Source organism: Crocuta crocuta, unplaced genomic scaffold (assembly GCF_008692635.1).
Source record: "Crocuta crocuta isolate KB4526 unplaced genomic scaffold, BGI_CrCroc_1.0 scaffold586, whole genome shotgun sequence".
Classification (NCBI taxonomy): Eukaryota; Metazoa; Chordata; class Mammalia; order Carnivora; family Hyaenidae; genus Crocuta; species Crocuta crocuta.
This window is the reverse complement of record NW_027532407.1, coordinates 2,573,400-2,586,912: the sequence shown is the minus strand read 5'-3', so window position 1 is coordinate 2,586,912 and position 13,513 is coordinate 2,573,400. Positions and strand designations below refer to the sequence as shown.

General features: G+C 46.0%; 1 protein-coding gene across 1 annotated transcript in view; it reads left to right on the top strand.

Moving 5' to 3' along the window:
* SIAH3 (siah E3 ubiquitin protein ligase family member 3) overlaps positions 1–13,513 on the top strand; it is a 69,561-nt gene that overhangs the window by 52,482 nt on the left and 3,566 nt on the right. The gene's annotated exons all lie outside the window — the stretch shown is intronic.

The window sequence follows — 13,513 nt, the reverse complement described above, 5'->3', positions numbered from 1 at the left end:
CCCAAACTCCCCTCCGTTTATAGGTAATTTATACAGAAACCAACCCCTTTCCTGGCTCTTAAAGTAGATCCTAGGTCCTTCCTTACCTCCCGTCCAAGGCCTTGCTCTTTTCCCTCTTACCTTCCCTCTCCTCCCACTGGGTTAGACATTAAGAGAAGAGAAAATGAAGGGCACCTGGATAGCTCAGTCGGTTAAGTGTCCGACTCTTAATTTCAGTTCAGGTCATGATCTCAGGGTTGTGAGATCCAGCCCACACTGGGCTCTGTGCTGACAGTGAAAGGTCTGCGTGGGATTTTCTCTTCTTCTCCCTCTGCCCATCCCCTGCTTGCATACTCGCTCTCTCTCCAAATAAATAAGTAAACATTTTTTAAAAATAGAAGAGAAAGTGAAAAAGAACAGGGCAGTTTGCACTCAACCCTCTGTGAGAAACTGGGCAGGATGCTGCCCTGATCATTCTCTACAAACCCCTTCCTAACCCCTGAACGCACCTGCTGCCCTTACTAGAAAAATCAGCTTTGTGACAATAGGGACCACATTCACTTTATTCACCATTTTCTCCTCAGCAACCCCCACAGCACATAGTTACTGTTCAATATATATTTGTTAAATGAATGGATGAATGAGTGAATGACTGAGTGAATTCACTATGTAACAGCAGAACAGTGTGGGACTCAATGGATGCTGTTGAAGAAGAGGGTGATGTTTGTGTATTACTACTTAAAACTAAGAGGAGGAAGCGGCTTCTAACTTCTGAACCTGAAAACTCAATTCAACTAAATAGTAGGAAATTTCCGGCAGCCATCAAAAATAAAGAATTTATGAATTAAAGCTAAACTCTCTGAAAGAATGACTTTAAATACAGGCAAAAGAAAAAAGATAAACCACTTTCCCATTATGTGCTTAAAATTTTGCTTCCTTCCTTCCTTCCCCTCCTGTGAAGTCAGTCTGTGTCACAAGCCTGGGCATGGGGACTCTGAGGACTGACAAATTAAACAGTGTCTTGTGAAATCAGGCAGCCCTACTGCCTATGTTACGAAGGTACTCTGGAACCTGCAAGGATTAGAGGTTGTTAAAGAACAAGAGTTAAGAGGAATGTCTGAGCTCATTAAGAATGTCTATCTGATCCCAAAAGGCATGGCCTGCAGGCTGTAAGTGGGCGGGGCAGAGCGGGTCTGGCTCCTCCTCCCCCGAGTGTAGTTTGTACCCCAGCAGCTTGACATGCAGGCTGGTTAGGAATTCAGAATCGCAGCCCAGACCTGCTGAATCAGGGTCTGCGCTAGCATAGGATGCCCAGGGGGCTGGTGTGCACACTGCAGTGTTTGAGGTGCACCAGTCTAGCCTGCTGTGAAAGGAGTTTTGCAGTTTGTGAAACTACGAGAGTCGTTCTGGGATTTATACATGTGCAGGGCACAAGAGCAGGTGCTTTGGATCACTCAGAGCTCTGCGTGTGCCTTCCTTTCTACAACATTCCCCTAGGGCAGGGGGAAAAGCAGACAGATAGAAGGCAAGCCCAGCCCCTGGGGTGATCCTAGAAGTAACCCAAGCGGCAGGCGCTGTACAGACTGCGGGAATCCTAGCCCGCAGACGGGGCCTCAGTCTCCTGCCCCTGGGGACAGCTGGAGAGCCTGGGATGATGGTAGAAAGTGAACACCCTCCAAAGGGGAATTTGGGGGAAATGTGAGCACAAGAGGCCCGACGTTGAAAGGCAGCCATGGAGAATTCTGGAAAGAAATGCACTTATGGGAACAATGTCAGTTGCCTTGAAGTACATTGGGCTAATTATCTTAGTGGACACTAATAAACTTGTTCCTTAGAGACACACGGTGACTGTAATAACTCAAAGATGAATATTGGATGAATGAGTTATTAGGGACTGGCCAGACTGCTAACCTCCCAAGCCCAGGGGGCAGCTATTTTCCCTTCTGCCCTCCCATGTCTTCCCCCGAAGCCTAAGATTTTTATTAAATATGTACCCAGCTACTGGGAAAGCTTTAGAGTCAATAAAACACCTGCCCCACCTCGCTTACAGGGATTTACTCAGAGCTGTCAGCCGCTTTCCACAGTGGCGGTGCTGGTCCTCCTGGGGTGAGGAGAGCCACACGGCAGAGAGGGAGGGAGTCTGTATTCCCAGCAGTTAGCCTCGGCTACCCCACTGACATGCTGCGGTACTAGTTTCAGTTCTCAGCCCTTAATCTAGTCTCAGAGAGAAGCCTTCTGCCCCTACAACCAAAGGGCTGGGCCTGCACCGCCCCAGGCATGACTGTGAATACCTTCAACCACCTTTCCTCCTGGGTTTCGGGCCCTGCATCGCCCTGGGAGTGTTAGCCACAAGCCCATCTGCTAAGTCCAGGGCCTGTCCCTGCTGTGACTCCCATCCCCAACCTCCAGTCCCCTCGGTATTAGCATCACAGGCAACCAGATCAATCCATGCGTCAAGTGAGCACCTGGAAAAATGAAAGAAAATACCTTCTAGAGTTCTTCCCTAGGTTTTGTATGATGTGCCCATTTAACAGTGACCTGGAGACAATTGCCACATATGCCACTCCCTTCTTTCTTTTGTTCGTTTGTTCACGTATAGTATGCAGTGAAGTGCACAAACCTTTAGCAATATATTGATGGATTTATACGGGTATGTGTGTCTCCATAGAACCACCACCTAGATCAAGAGTTAAAATATATCCAGCCCAAGAAAGTGTCCCACACATCCGTTCCCAGTCAATATGCCCCCATACAAAGATAACCACCATTCAAGCCTCTGTCACCATAGTTTTGCATGTTTTTGAACTTGATACAAATAGAGTTATTAATCATGAACTCTTCTGCGACTTTATTCAACTTATTTTTGAAGTTTATCCCTGTTGCTGTGTGCAGCAGGAATTCATGCTCTTGTTACAGCTGTGTAGCATTCCATTGTATGAATTTACCATAATGTAGCCATTTAAAGGGCATTTAGGCGCTTAGTAGATTTGGGGCTACTATGGATTAATCCTTCTATAAATATTCATGTGTATGTTTTTTAGAATGCTCATTTCTGTCAGGTATTGAATATTAACCATAAAGGGTCTGACATTTTACTCTACTTATAGGCTCACAAAGTAGGCTTCCCCAGTTTCATAAATGCCAGTGGAAGACATGAGACTCCTGGGTCAGAGATGAAGGGCAGCTTCTTAGCCACAGCGACAGCAGCAGCCAGGACATTCGCATTTTTGCACCAGTTCCTTAAAACTCAATTCCCACAGGGTTATGCAGACAGGGCCAGATGATGTCTGTACACACACAGTATGTTGCATTATTACAAAAGCTTAGGGAACCCAAATCTCTTAACATGTACAGTAAGCGTGCCTGCCCTCAATCCTGAAAGAAGATATGGTATCTGTGTCCCAAGGCTATAAGCTAACTCGTACTTTGCTCCAAAGAATCACTAAATCTATATTTCAAGGTTGTTCACTATAAAAACATCTTTGAAAACAGAGTCTGGAATAAAGGACATTCAGTGCCATGCTTGCAAGATGTGCAAAAATGGAAGAGATCAATGAAGAATTGTTTCCCCACAAGTGTATGCCCAGGTGTGGGATTGCTGAGTCGAAGGGGCTGGCATATATTTAGCTTCAACAGATACTGCCACAAAAAAAAAAAAAAAAAAAAAAAATTCCCAAAGTGATTGTATCAATTTACACTCCCATCAAGAGTGTATGAGTTGCTTCACATCCTTGCCAGCACTTGGTACTGTTGATCTGTTTCATTTAAGCCATCCTGGTATGGCCATACCTTTGTGTTTTCAGGGACTCTTCCACACAGCAGGGCTGCTTAGGGGTTATAATGATGGTGCAAATCATCATGAATATCACTGCCATGGGCAGTGTGGATCGGAGGCTCTGGGGAAGCAGAAAGACACACAGGGCAAACTTCCCTCAAGCAACATGCTTTAAAGATGTAGAAAGTATGAGATGGCTCCGGAGCAGGGAGAGCTGTTCTCAAGGGAAGCACAACCTATGCAGTGCTGTTCAGGCGATACCAGCACGGTGATGGGCCTCAAAGAGAGACCCTCAGTGGAGCAAAGAGGGATGGGCAGGTGGGAGGGCCAAGGGCCAGACCTGCTCATAGGATTGCCTAAACTTTGTAGCAGCCTTGCACTGACCAAAATGCTAGTCGGTGACGATGATGATGAAGGTGACAGTAATCATTAACTGAGGACCACCTACACTGCAAGCACTAAGCTAGACTCTTTACATACTCTCTGCGTTGCAACCAGCATCCGTTGGCCAGTGATGAGATGGAAATAGTAAAAGGCTTTTGCTGGAGAAAACATTGGTCTTGGGTGAGAATTGTCAGGGAGCTCTAAGGGAGATTTGGATTTTTACGATTTCATCTAACTCAGCTTGAGCCTAGAAATTATGCAGGATGGATTTCCTTAGCTCACATCTCCATCAACTAGCCAGTCGACAATAAAGATAATAGTAGTGAACACAATGATAATTTAGGTAACAGTATCTTCTTACTCGGGGCCAGATACTATACAATGTACTTTGTATCTCATTCAGTCCTCACTTCAACCCTCTGACATTATAATCCCCTTCTTCTAAAGAAACTGAAGTACGGGGAGGTTAATTAATGAGTCCACAGTCTCACAGTTTTTAATAGCAAAGCGAGGATTCATTTCCAAGTTTGTCAGACTTCAAATATGTTTTCTTTCTACTCTGTAGCACCATCTTTCCATCTACTCTTGATCATGTGACACGCTTCCTATTTTAAGGACAAGCTTATGTAGGGAGGCCTAATTTGCTAACCATCATTATTGGGTAATTTAGCCTGCTGTCGAAAGATGGTCTTTTGTGTGAAATGACCTGGTCCTCTGCTCTAGATTTGTGCATTTCTGGTATTAGCATATGAATGCGAGTTGATAATCATCCCGGAAGGGCTATAGGCCACATCCATGCCTGTGTGTAGACAGTGTTCTCTGACAGTGAAGCAGTTCCCAGTCTTAATCGTCCAGGAAAGAGGCAAGTCTTTCCAACCAGAATTCCAATTGGGGGTCCCAGGCACACACAGAGAACCTCTGCTTCCCTCACAGCCTCGCCAAGATGGGCCTAAAAGCCTTTGAGGAGTACGGTGTGCAGGCATGCATTCACCAGTGGTGGGAAATCTGGAGACTGGGAGCCAGGATTGACGGGCCAGAAAGTCCTAGAAGACAGGCCTATTGTTATACACAGTAAGCTAGGCCTGACCCTAATCATGGGCCAACTTGGAAAGTTAAAGTGAGCTCAGGAATGCTGCTGCTACGTCTTACTCTGAATCTGCAAATCAATAGTTCAAAGATACTACTGATGCAGGGATCAGGGACACACACACGCACACACACACACATGCACACATATGAACAAACGCTTCTCTCTGTTGCCTCCCTAGTTCCTTACAGACACAAGAAGTTCCATGGTTTCAGCAGTCACAGGCCAGGAGAAATCCAGCAAGTCACAGCTGCCCAAAACTCTGATAGGGAGACCGGGGTAAGGTGACAGGAATGGGGACAGTTACATCAACATTCTAATGACCTGAGTACACTGTACTCAGGTCCTCTGAGATGGAAGAGCTTAACACCAAGAGGAAATTATTCTCATTTGGGAAAACAAAACAAAACAAAACAAAACACTGTTCTCTTTTAGGTACTAGATAATGTTCTAGAGATAAAGTAGTTATACAGGTTGGCCCAGCTCCCAGTCCCAAGAAACTTACATGGCAGCAGAGAAGACAGTGCAGTGCACATGCGTAGATATTATGACCTTACCATATGTACATCATAGTCTATAGTGCTGATACACTCCATGGAGTAAAATAAATCAGGGTATTAGAATTGAGGAGGGGTTTTTTCTAAGTGAAGGTAAGTGAAGGCAACCTCAGAGTGAAGGTATTTGCAGGGCAGAGCTACAAATGAAGTGGGAAAGAGACCCAACATGGGTATCCGATAGAGTTTAAGCAAAGAGATAATGCACAGACCCTATGGCAGGTGTAGACATCATGTTTAAAGCACAGAAAGTGGTAACTTGTTTACAGCAAAGGGAGCAGGGAGGATATGGATGAGGGAAGGGCGAGGCCAGAGAGGTAGCTGGGAGTCAAAGCGTGTCAGCTGTTGACAGCCAGGATAGGGATCTCTGGCTTTATTCAGAGTGTGATGGAAACCCATTAAAATACTTAGTGAGAAAAATTACAGTCTGTATGAGGCAAGAATGGACACAGGGAGACTCATGTATTCGCTTCCCAGGGCTACCGTACAATTACCACTGACTCAAAATAACAGAAATTTATTCTCACACAGTTCTGGAGGCCAAATTTCTGAAATGAAGGTGTTTTGGTCTTTTGTGTGAAATGATCTGGTCATTTCCCCTCTGAAGGGCCACATCCCCTCTGAAGGCTCTAGGAGAGGAGCTTCATTGCTTCTTCTGGTTTTGCTGGCTCCACACATTCCGTGGCTGGTGGCCGCATCTTCCAAATTCTTCCTTGATCTTTACATGGTTTTCTCCTCTGTGGCTTTCTCTTCTGCCTATGTCTTCTCTTCCATCTCTTCTAAGGATACTTGTCATTAGATTGAGGGCCTGTCTAGTTAATCCAGGATGATTTCATCTCAAGATCCTTAACTTATTTACATCTGCAAAGACCCTTTTTCTCAGATAAAGTCACATTCCTAGGTTTCAAAAGTTAGGAGGTAGACATATTTTTTCAGATCTACCTTTCAACTCACTACAACTAGTCAGGACACTCCCACAGGAACCCAGAGAGGTGATGAGAGTGACTTGCCCTAGGGTAGTAGCAGCCAGATGGTCAAAAGTAGTTAGACTGTCTTAGAATAACAGGTCAATAGGGAGGGGTCATTCATTCATCTTCTCCAAAAATATTTCTTGGGGACCTACCACATTCCAAGCACTATTGTCACTGGGGATACAGCAGGGTTAAAACAGATGTAATGCTCCCCCACCTGGAGCTCACATCATGGTCTAGCAGGAAACCTGGACCTTGAATAAGCCTGTTGTGTATTATAAAGGAAGCATGCAACCAACAGCCCAACCTATTCAGAGCATGGGACACATTAAGGAAGAATACAACTTAGCCAGGCCAAAGGGTACCATAGGGAAAGGGATGAGGAAGGTACAGAGCCCTGGCAGAGAAGGCTGAATTTGTGCAGTTTCTGGCCATGATGTCTTAAAAACAAAACAGACGAATGTGACTGGCATATGGCCTTGGAGCAGCCTGGCCATCGGAAGGGCTCAGGACACCCAGGACACATCTCTGCCCCCTCACAGCTACTGAAGTTTGCATGTGTGTATGTAGCCATTTTCAGCAAGGTTCTGGCACTGGCTCCCACCATACCCATCCATGCTGTGAGCAGCGTTGTTGCCCTGCCTGAGCTTGTGCAGACTGGTTGAAGTGGTGCCCCCAGCAGGCTGGGCACCCCTCCCTCGAGTCACTCCTTCCTTCCTCCTAAGGAGATGCTCCTATTCATGGGGCTTCGATTAATTTATTTTTAACCTTTAAACTGCTCACCCAGGCACCGGGTTTCACTTGCCCAATGCAGATATGAAAATGTGACTACACAAAAAGTTACTTTTAAGAAAAAGTCTTTCATCTGCAAGATTTATAATACTCATTAGCAGGCTCAAAATCTTGCAGATGAAAGGCAGAGTCAGCGAGTAAATGAAGATAGAGCAGCACTCTTCCAACACGTGGTGTGACTGCAGGCCTGCCCCTAACATTTGCAGGGCTCAAGGCCAAAGTGCAAATGGAGGTCCACACACTTACAAGTACAAATCTAGGTAAGAGACTCTTAAAATATGTTCTACCCTCCCCCTTTAACAATGCCCCCTTCAGACAAATATCATATGTTTGCACGTATAAGAGGACTGGGAGGAAATTAGCGGAGGACCGTGTGGGAGAAGAAGGGGGGAAATGGTGGGGGAGAGGGAGGGAGGCAAACCATGGGAGACTCTTGAATGCTGAGAACAAACTGAGGACTGATGGGGGAGGGGGGAGGGGAGTGATGGGCATGGAGGGGGGCACTTGTGGGGTTGAGCACTGGGTGTTGTATGGAAACCAACTTGACAATAAACTATTTGTAAAATAAATAAATAAAAAAATAAACCAGAATAAGTGCAAAAAAAAAAAACAAAAAAAAAAAACAATGCCCCCTTCAGAGTGATCTGCATGGCCACAACCCCCCAGCCAATGGCCCGTCTTGCTTTCTTCCTAGTGAGGCTTAGTCTGCCACTGTGATAGGTCTCAAGCAAAGGGAAATGAACCCCTAGAGGCCACACATCCAAGCTCTGTGCAGATCCTCCCTAAAGAGTCACCCATGGGCCATATCTCATGTCTAACAGTCCACCTTCTGGATGTTGGGTCCCAGAAATAGAATAGCTACAGGACATTGACTTAGAGCCACTGGGTAGGGAACACAGAATCTCCGATATCTGGAGTGTGGTCTCCAAGGGCCAGTTCAAGGGCTCTGGGCAGGCACAACCCATCAATGCCTCATCTCAAGAAGAGGGGTATAACTGGAGGGGTTATGGGTGCATTCAGCCTTTTGTTAGGTCAGTGGCGTTGCCGAGGTATGGGAGGGGAAAGTGGGTCTAGATCAGTCTAGCAAGTGGACAGATTTCCTGGGTTGATCGAGCAGACTGTCCTTCCCAAACAACTTGTAAAAAGCAATCTCCTATTAATAAAAGGAATGTCTGAGGCTTAGAATAATCTCTGTAAAAAAGTAAGAGCAAATAAAGTCCCCCTCTGACATGAAAAGTTGGTTCTTCAAAGCTTTTATTTTATATCCTATAATGGCAGCTGAGCACATTTCAGGGCCCTCCTCCTGGTCAGAGCCCAGCACACACTCTGCGTCTCATCACTGCTGGGTTCTGGCAAAGGAGCTTTCAGGAGACCTTCCTGATATGCCCACAGCTGTGGATGCACATGGACATACACACCCCTACATAATCCTGAGAATGAAACAGCTGGCAATAAAAGGTACACGTCAGAGTCTCCACCTGAAAACAGCCTTTCCATGAATATGGTCCAGAACAGGGTTCCATTTATAAATCATTCATGATTCATTTCCTCAAGCAACAAAAATTGATGGAGAGTTTACTTAGATGCCAGATACTTCCAAGTGCTGGATTCACCCATCACTGGGCTAGGCACTGAGCAAACTAAATACGGCCCCTGCCCTCAATGACTTCCACCCTAATTGAGGAGAGAAGACCATGAGCTAGTGATCTTCAGTGTGAGCTGGACAGGTCTTAATCGCTGCTTGACTCCACAGGGCAGAGAGAGAGGCAGCATCCATCTCACAGAGGCTCATTGCTCTCAAACAGACAACATGAGCTGGACCTGTGGCTGAGACACGTAACTGATATAAAGGACAAGAACAGACATGATCCTCATATGTGAAGCTGTCATGAATGCCGCAATGGGTGTTACAACTATGTATCAAGCCAGGCACCATGTGAGCAGTGAGGACACATGAACAATAAGTCCCCACCCTGAAGGCTCTCAAAAAGCAGGAAACTATATATAAGTCAACCAACCCTGGGCAGCCAAGGGCCAGAACCTAGGAACTAAAGAAGGGCCCTAGGAGCTCACGGTCTGGGTCATATGTTTTGTTTTCAAAATGTCACCCATATATTCCTTCCCCACTCCCCACAGAGTGAGACTGTACTGTATGTATACGACAACCAGGTTGGTCAAGAGGCTTTTGAAATCATAGGACTGGTGTGTGTATAGACACCTGTATGGACCCCTCTCATTGCTCTTTGCCCATGGACTTTGGTTCTTAAAAATTTTTGTTCACCAAAACTTTCATTTTCATTTTCCACTTTTCTAATTAGTTAATGGCATACCTATCCCAAGACCCAAGCCTTCTGTGTGTCTGCTAACCAATATCTCTTTGCTCAATTTACATAATTTTGATCATCAGTAAAGAACCTGTGTATACAGTGATATAACAGAGGCAAGAATCAGATACTCTTAGAGACAGTCCTTGACTCAGTGGTCAGATACAGGAATATTTAGGGAATAGCTCCTGGGCCCATCCCTGAAGTGAAGAATCTCTCTGAAGTATTTAAACCAATCTTCATGGCTTGAAAACCACAAATTTCATCCAGGCAAGTCCATTTCTAGCCTTCATTATTCTGATGAACTAACTACTAATTTCACCAATGAAAACCTCTGCGAAATGTTAATTAGTAGCATCTGGTGTAGATCAGCAGTATGGATACTAATTGAGGCAATTGAAGTTGTTCTCTCTGGAGAGTGGCCTTCCTGATAAAATGTTGGATGATCACCTCAAAGTGTGAGTTCCTGACTAGGGAACTGATAGCCCCTACAAGTATTGGTTAAAAAGGTATACATTTATATCACCTTCCCTCCACTAAAATATTTTAAAGAAAATTACAGACATTATCATGCTGTCCACAGGAAGATATCATTCATCTGCGTACCAAGTATAACTAAGACTGGGGGAAAATGGAGCATGGGACACATTTTCTAATGAAGATGTTCTATCCCAGGTGATAAAAGCCCACTGTTATTTTCTGCTCTCAGCTTAACTTATTTTTTTAACTGTTTGGAAGGCATTCCAGAGTCCTCCTGGATTTTGTGTGCATGTCTACAGTCATGCTAGGTTTTGATGAAAAGAGGTGAAGAGCCAGGGCTCTTCAGGAAAATAGAATAGGCAACACTCAGCCTTCAGCCTTGACTGTCCCTCCCAGAAACAGTGAGAATTTTTAAGCACTACAGAGTGGGGCCTAGGGGTAGTTAACAATTATTCCCTCTTCTTAGCAGACCTGATTACAAACTTGGTGCAGGCCTTGACCTTATCCCAACACTCTGATACCTACCCTGAAATTTTAGTCCCTCCCCCACCTGCCTTTCCGTCCTGGATGTGAAACACACCAATGAGCGTGGTGCCTTTCCACCCTGTTCCCTTAAGTCACTCTCACAAATGAAAGTGTGCATGAGCAAACTCAAATGCCTGTCATTTGAAATTGGGTGCAAACCCTCCCTCAGCTGATATACAACAGCAGGGCTTGCTGGCCACAGAGAGCAGAGGGGGTCATGAGATTTTCCAGGGGCAGTTTTCCTCTTTGGAGGCCAGGGTTTGGAGAGAGAGCCATTACCAACCATAGGAGTGTGGCTTATCAAATTAAGGAAGGCGTTTTTTAAATTCAATTACACCCTCAGTGGAAATGGTCTCACTAATGCTTGGGGAAAGAATTATACCCAGTCCATAAAGCCCAACACTTCTAAACCCAATTCTGCACATTATTCTAAAGGTTAATTCAAGATCTCTCTTCCAAATGGGAAGTTAAATACAGCCAATGGGAGGAAGGCATTCGCTGGCTGACTGAGGAGTTTATCAGCCTGTAAGAGTTCATTAGTTTTAATTAGCGTAATCACTAATGTTGCATTAACAGTTTAGGGAAGGAAAGTAATTACTCACACATCCACTATATTAGATGGAAAGATTAGAATTCATTTTCCAAAACGATTAGCATTTTGCCAATTAAAAGAATCCTTTCTCCCTGCCAGAAGCCCTGTGACCTCACTCACCCATCGTTTAAATGAAACGTATTTTGCATCAGAAAATGGAGCAGGAAGAAGTGAAGAATTAGGCTGGGTTTATTCTTAGAGCCTTCTTGGGGCCCGGGCTCCCTGAGTTGATAGTGTCCTGCTCTATTTGCATAGTCATTCACTTCAGTGGCTTTAGATTATGCCCAGGGCTTTGTCACCCAGCAGCAATTAAAAAATGAAAAGGCTGGTGCATGATGAGGCCAAAGGAAGCCACAGAGACTCTGGGTGGAATGGCCATTGCTAAGGTCTTCCGGTAGGACAAGTGTGGGGACTTGCCACCGGCCCCCTCCTGAGCACACAGGAGTGCTCTAACGCACGAAGCTGTGTCTTTCGGGCCCCTTAATGACCTCCCCTGAGCACTGGTGACATCTTGCTGCCTCTGGCTGTTCTCCAGCACCAGGGCTGCCTCTTCTCCGTCTCTACCAGGACCTCCATCCACCAACCACATGGACTTGTCGTTTCTGCTATTTGCCCCATCAGCAAACCTTTGACCTATGTTGTTAGAGCATTCAGTCTTCATGCCTTGCTCGGTGTAAATGTCACTTCGCATTGACCAGAACAGCTTCCTCCCCTACTTTGTACTCAGAGCCCCCACTGCATCCTGCAGTTTTGCCTTCTATATTATCCACACTCCTAGTGAGCTACTGAGGCAGGAACAGGGGGCTTACCCTGTTGGGGATTCTCAGCCCCTTGCACATATGAGGAACTGCATATATTTTTGTCAAATGGCTAAATGAATTATGGGCATGTATTTATCTCCCCTCCTAACCCCTTCCATCAGCCTAGTCAAATTTCAGCCTCAGAGGCCCACCCTGGTCAGATCAGCAAATAGCACAGAGGAGGGAATGGAGGTTTCTGCATACAGTGAATGCTCCCTCTTCACCTGTGCGTCTCAGCGTCTCCCGCAGCACTACTTTCAAAGAGAACTGGCCCTTGTTGAGTGCATCTCTGGGCTCTCCTCCTCTGATTGGGTTTAGCCAATGGGAGGCACTGGCAGGAGCTGGGAGGAAGGGAAGAAAGGAAAGCCAAGGTATTTCCTTCCCACTCCCTCCCTACTCTGATTTCATATCTCTGATATCAGCTGCACAGACAGGATGTAGAAAATGGAGAGTAGATCTGGAGAAGGGCATGTGGAGAATAACCAGCCCAGATGCCCATTTCTGAGACGGGATTTCAGGATGTTCTGTCGTCCTGGGTCCACATTGGGCCAGGAGGCCCCAGGCCAAGTATGATATTGGGGTTTCCAGGCCCTTACGTTGGCCTGTGCTCAGTCCAGGTCACTGCCCAAGTGCAAAGGTCATCTGACCAGGACAAACACAGGCAGGCATGGGCTGAAGCAGAAGGCCACCAGAAGTAATCACCCAGATCCACATCTGAAGGGAAATGCCATCTTGATGTAATACTTGCCGTAGTTATTAAAGCTGTCTCACAAGCATTATTTCCTTTGATCCCCAAACAACCCTTAGAGAGAAATATTTTGTTGATCGGGAAACGGACTTAGGGCTGCTGGACAAGTCAACAGTGAAAGAGACCAGAGACTGCAGACATCCAGCCTGTGATCGTCACAGTCTATGATCTCTGTCACCTTTGACTGATCTGGGCTCTGTTCCCAGCTGCACCCCTTAGGAGCCACATCACCCTGGGCGAGTAACTCCACCTCTCTAGGTTTCTTCGTCTGCAAGACAAACGCAATATGTTTCTCTAGTGATTGTTGTGAAGACAAGGTGAGAGAGAGGAGCTTCTCAGGGGCTGGGAGAGGGGACAGCATTCGGGGCTTTCCATGAGAGGCCAAGACCAGGTCCTCTTGAGCTCCGCAGACAAGGCCGACCCGCTGCCAGGCCTGAGCCTGCTGGAAAGACCTGGGGGGACCCTGGCACGTCGCTGACAGTGTGTGAGCCCCGAGCTTTTG